The sequence below is a fragment of the Pteropus vampyrus genome, unplaced genomic scaffold (genome assembly GCF_000151845.1).
Source record: "Pteropus vampyrus isolate Shadow unplaced genomic scaffold, Pvam_2.0 Scaffold100, whole genome shotgun sequence".
NCBI lineage: Eukaryota > Metazoa > Chordata > Mammalia > Chiroptera > Pteropodidae > Pteropus > Pteropus vampyrus.
Window position 1 is genome coordinate 1,368,716 of NW_011888881.1, and position 5,831 is coordinate 1,374,546.

Genomic DNA, 5,831 nt, shown 5'->3' on the forward strand with positions numbered 1-5,831 from the left:
CACACACACACACACACACAAATTCCCCCTCTCCAAACTGTGGTTATTTATTGGGAGGGTGGAATGTACTTAAACGTCATGGCGCTCACGGTAAGAGAGCACGGGGGAGGGACAGAGCCCGCCCTTTGGAGACAGAGGCTCTGACTGAAAACTGCCACTCTGCCAACCGCCAGCTGTGTGACCTGGAACAAATCACCGTAAGCTCTCGGAGCCCTCATTTCTTCGATCCGGTAAATAAGCATCATAATCTCTCCATTTCTTCTGTCAGGAACAGCCGGATACAGATAAGCATTGAAGGCAAAGCAGAAAAGAGCAGAGGGAACAGGAGGACTCGGGCAGGGGAAGGGCCGGCAGGCGGGCCGTGAGGGCTGCCAGTGACGTCCGCGACGTCCGCGACAGGACTGTGCGAGCGTGACCTTCCCGCGCCCTCCTACCCCCCACTCCAGGGCTTCTCGAACTTTGGCCCCTTTAAAATGGCCCGGCGAGCTGGTCAAAACACAGATTCCTGGGTACCGTGCCCGGACTTTCTGACCCAGGCCGTGTGGGGTGGGCCTGGGAACAGGCTGCCCACACACTCCCCGGAGCTGCCCACGCCGCCGGTCTGGGCGCCACACGTCGGCAGCCACCGCCCCGTTCCAGCCCTCGAGTCGCTAAAATGACCGAGCTCCCCGAGAAGCACTCTAAAGCTCCTCCAGGTACAAAGATCCGTGACAGCACTTCTGTCTCTCCTCGTACGCTCTGTCTCCACTGGCTATTTCATTCATTCCGCCCAGAATCACCAAGCTCCTACCGTGTGCCAGCCACGCGCACTGAGGGGACAGCCCTGAGCACGCAGAAGCGGCTGCGCACCTGGAGAGGTGAGCCGCAGGCATCAACGGGATGGACGAAGCACGCCACCTTTCAAACTGGACAAGCGCAATGAAGAACCGGATTCTACAAGAAAAAAATGAGGGCAACGGTAGCGGAGATCTGCGGGCTCCTGTCTACCCAACACGCTTTCCTCCCTGCTCCCCCTTCCGCACCCCCACCCACGCGCCCCCTTCACGCACACAGGCACACTCGCCACGCTACTCTGGGAGGATGCTGCAAACGCAGGCTCCGTGCCCTGCCCTAACCCAGGCCCGGCCAGCCCCAGAAAAGACGGGTGTGGAGTGGGCTCCAGACAAGCCTCCTTCCCGCTCGCCGCACTGTGGAGTCTGTCCCCAACGGGAAGAATGACCGCAGTGAGGGGAGGGAAGCACTGGACAGATTGGAGCCCAGGAGGCATTGAGCGAGACTGTGGATCCAGTCACCCCTGAGACCGGCTCCAGCCCTGGGCTCCCTGGTTCAGAGATTAACTCCTTTTTATGCCTGATCTTCATTATCTTATCAGAAATAACCACTACAATTATATAAACCTAAAGTATATTTGAGAGCGATGCCTCCTTGAAGAAGTAACATTGGAGCTGAGACACGAAGAATGAGCAAGAAGAGTTAAGCAAGGCACGAGTCGGAGGTCAGGGTTCAAGGCAGAGAGAACAAGATCCGCAAAGGCCCTGAAGTGGAAAGAGATTTTCAAGGCAGCTAAAAGCAGCGATGGCGTGGGGGCCCCACTGCTGGGGGCGGAGCACGCAGGCCCCGCACCGCGCTCTGTGACTCGCCTCCTGTGCATCATCCATAACTATAAACCTACTTTTAATAGCATGATTTAACCTACAATTACTCAAGCCAACGTTAATTTTCCCAGACACCTCCTCTAACTCAAAACACAACTATCCCCAAAACCAAGCCACTCTGCATTGTCTCCTGGACTCTTTCAATACACACATTTCCCACCGCATTCGGCTGATTCTGGGTCCAGATCCCTCTCATCCTACACTAGCATGAAGCACACATCCTCCAGTGGCAGATGGCAGGGGACGAAGTACTCAGGATAACGCTGCTGCTCCAATAACTAAGTTCACGGAAAGTGGTCCCATGAGGCCAATGGGAGCCAACCCCAGCTCTAACTGATAGTGGCCCCCACACGCCGGGTCTGCCCGCCCCTTCCACAGCTCTGCTTCATCGCTCCTCCAGATCAGACGTAAGCAGAATTGGAGGATGATGGGAAATGTAGTTAGTGGGAAGTTTAACACCTGCTCCTTCTAAGGAAAGAACGTTCAATATTTTTTCCTCCAGCTTTCCAAGGTCCCAAATCCTAAAAAACCCACTGTAAATTCTTAGAACCCTGACGTACTAATTCCTTAAATAAAGCACCTGCGTGAAGAACAGAAGTTCGGGTGGGGGCAGCGGCACTGGCTCCTTGAAGCCGCCGCCACCTGGCAGGTGCTGAGCGGGGCCTCTGCTCCTCCCGTCTCGCCAGCCTGTGAGGTGAGGCTACAGTTTTTCCCCAATTACAAACAGGACAACTGAGGCTCTGAGAGGTGCATTTCTCTGACTAAGGCTGCCCAGCAGGGAACGAGGAAATGAGAATCAAATCCAGATGCAGTCTACGGCCACGCCACCCTGAACGAGCCCGATCTCGTCTGATCTCGGAAGCTAAACAGGGTCAGGCCTGGTTAGTACTTGGATGGGAGACACCTAGAAAGACCAGGTGCTATAGGTGTAAAAAATAAAAAATAAAAAAATAAGGGATTGTAAGCTGACAAGGTCCTTGCAATCTGTGAGGTCAACCAAGGGTTGCCTCACCTAAAAAAAAAAAAAAAATCCAGATGCAGAGTGTGCCCACGACCACTGTACTCTGTGACCTTCGCCATCCAGAAACTGTGCTGACTGGTGTACAAAGGACTTTAGATCAAGACAACGACGAGCCTCTAGAAATGTAAACTCCAAATGAAATCGAACAAGGAAAGGTCGCGCAGAGAGGTAAGGAAAATGCTGGACAAATACACGCAGACTTCTCCCAGGGTGAAGCAGGGCTCGGGGGTCCCAGCCCTGCCCGCGTCCTCCCCCGGTCGTCACAGGGACGCACCGCTCGCCTGCCATCGCCCTCCACGACAAGCTGGCGTGTGGTGCGCCTTCGCCAACCCCCTTCCTCTTAAACGTCTACAGCCCCAAAAGCCAAGAAGAGAAGCCACGACACCCTGTCTTATCACGTCATTTCTGCTGGGTCTCAGAGCCACCTCCTTCTCACCGGTAACGTGAGGCAGATTATTTAACCTGAGCCTCGGTTCTTCCATCTGTGAAGTCACCTTCCTCACGGAGCCACTGTGAGGATGACATGGAATAATTCATACACGACATCTGGCATTAGGCATCGCGCCTGGCGCGTCGTAAACGTTTAATAAATTCCAGCTATTAGTGGCCAATTGTGTATGATCTGCTCCAAGAAAATATAATGCATGAAAATCAGAAATCCCTGATAAATTAGTTTCAGATTATTAACAACATTAAAAGAATCTGCACTACAAGGATTAGATTTCCCATAGAAACGTTTTTTCTTTTTTTAGAGCGAAAACTTCCCACGAGTGTCCCCACGGGCCTTAGTCTGTGCTGCTGCTCAGGACACTCCCGACACCCGTGGGCGGGGTCTCCCCACGCCAACCCGCCCCCCACGCTCCAGACGCAGCCGCGTGTCCTACAGCTCAGCTCGGTCCTGACACTCACTGCCCAGGGTTCGCGCCAGACCCCACGGGTTTGAGGGCTCAGTCCTACGAGACTGCTCTCGCCTCGGATGCCAGGCAAGCACTGGCTGCCCAGGGTGCCCACACTCTGTCCAGCTCGGCTACAAAGTGGACGGTCCCCAAAATACCACCTTTCAGGTTGAGTCATTTGCTGGAACCGTTCACAGAACCCGGGGCAACGCTCTACTTGCGTTTACTGGTTTATCATAAAGGATCCGACTCGGGAACAGCGGATGGGAGGGATGCGTGGGGGTACGGGGGTGCAGAACATCCACGCCCTCTCTGGGCACGCCACCCTGCCAGCACCTCGACATGTTTACCACCCCAGAAGTTCTCCGAGCCCTTTTGTTTCTGGGTTTTTATAGAAGTTTCATTACATGGGCATGATTGACTAAATCGCTGGCCATCGGTGACTGACTCAGTCTCCAGCCCTCCTCCCCTCCCTGGAGGTTGGGAGTTGGACTGGAAGTCCCAACCCCCTAATCATGCCTTGGTCTCTCGGGTCCCCGGTCACCGGCCATCCCATTAGGATACAAAAGGCACTCTGGTCGCTCCACAGATGACAAGGGTGTTAGGGGCTAAACCTTCTGCCCTGAAACCAACTAGAGACATGTCCCGTTATTCGCTGGGCACCGCCCAGTTTTGAGAGATGAGAATGTGTATTACAAGAAATCGAGGAAGAGGAGTGGGCTGTAACCAACTGCACCGTCTCAGCTGTCACATAACCTTCACGGACTTCAGTTTCCTCGCTGATGAAATGAGAGAGTTATACAGAGATGATCTTTTAGGCCCCTTTGCTTTCAAATGCAATAACCCTAGCAAGGCCACCACTGTCTGCGGAAGATCATACAGAGAACTTGTCTCAACCCCACTCTTCCAATGCGAAGCACGCTATTTGATTTCAGCCTCTAACCACATCCCTTGCTGTCACCCAAACCATGTGACAATTCAATCCACAAAAATAAAACTTGAACTGCTGATCGTGAGGAGCAGGTGACAGAGGTGCCTGCCATCCTGACTGCCCCCACTGACACGCCCCGTCCTGCTGATCCATGCAAAGAAAGAGACGCTTTTTTTCATGCATTTTACTGATAAATAAGAGATGAGAAGGAGTCACCCTCTTGAGCGGACATAACGGCCTTTCTTTAAGACACCACTAACCCTGATAGCACAGACTCCGCGCGCTGGGGAACTGTCGCATTCATCGGGGCGATGGGTCGACGGTGGCGCGCTACTCTACCCGCGAGGGGAACCCTGGCAGTGGGAGGGAAATGTGTAAGAATCTGGGCTATGAACGTCCCCTGACCTCTGTGCCGCAGACAGAAAGACCGTATCAAGTGATCTCGTACAGAGGAAGAATTCATTCCATGTTTTATTAAGGCTTGAGAAAATATGCATTTCTGAATCTGCTGAGTGGCCGAGTGCAGGTGCTGGTGGCGAGAGTGCATTTAACAGGAACGACTGGAACAAGTAACTGAGACTGGTGAGTGTCTAATTTCAATTCCTCCCGCCGCCTCGGTGACGAACGGAAGTGGAGCTCACTGTTGGCCGGCAGACTGGACACACGCATCGTAGTCCTTGACTGGAATCTTCAGAACTGACGCTGACCAATTTAATCAGAAGCAAACATATTGTGGGTGGAGGGTGTCACAGAACGGGAGCCTGCGGGAGGGGCAGGTGTGCACCCTGCAGCCACCAGGGGAACCCCCGAAGCCGAGAAGTGAGAAACGCAGCGAGCACACTGCTGCGGGTGCAGCGCGACGCTAGGGCCGCTGCTCCGCTCCCACACTGTGCCTTCCAGCTGTCCTCATGTCCTTAAATCACTAGCTCAAGGCGGGGAAAGAATGCGGTGGCCACGTCAGCCCCCGGGGAGCAGAGAGCACAAGGCTCTGTCGTCCGGATTCCATGGAGGAAGACAGGCACCTGGAAATTCACCATCCCAGCAACATCTCATAAAATGATGGGGACAGTTCTCCCAAAGGAAATCAGGGTACTATTCCGAAGGAAGAATTTATGCTTGCTTGCAGCCAAAAGAAAAAAAGAAGGAAAGAGAAAGCTATAAACAACGTGATTGTGTCTTTGCTTGTTTATCATTTAAAATGATTTTCAAGGTCACGAGTTACAAAGAAGACAATCCCGGAGCACAGAAGATCTCGCCAGCCAAAAAGCGCAACCTCTCGTCCACTGTCGCCATCTGAGAGACCCCGAGCAGCTGTGCGTTAGGGAAGA

The 5,831-nt window shown here is 53.5% G+C and overlaps 1 pseudogene; it reads left to right on the forward strand.

Moving 5' to 3' along the window:
* The first annotated feature begins 2,466 nt into the window (after positions 1–2,466).
* On the forward strand, positions 2,467–2,584 carry LOC111742772 (annotated as a pseudogene).
* Positions 2,585–5,831: the final 3,247 nt, after the last annotated feature.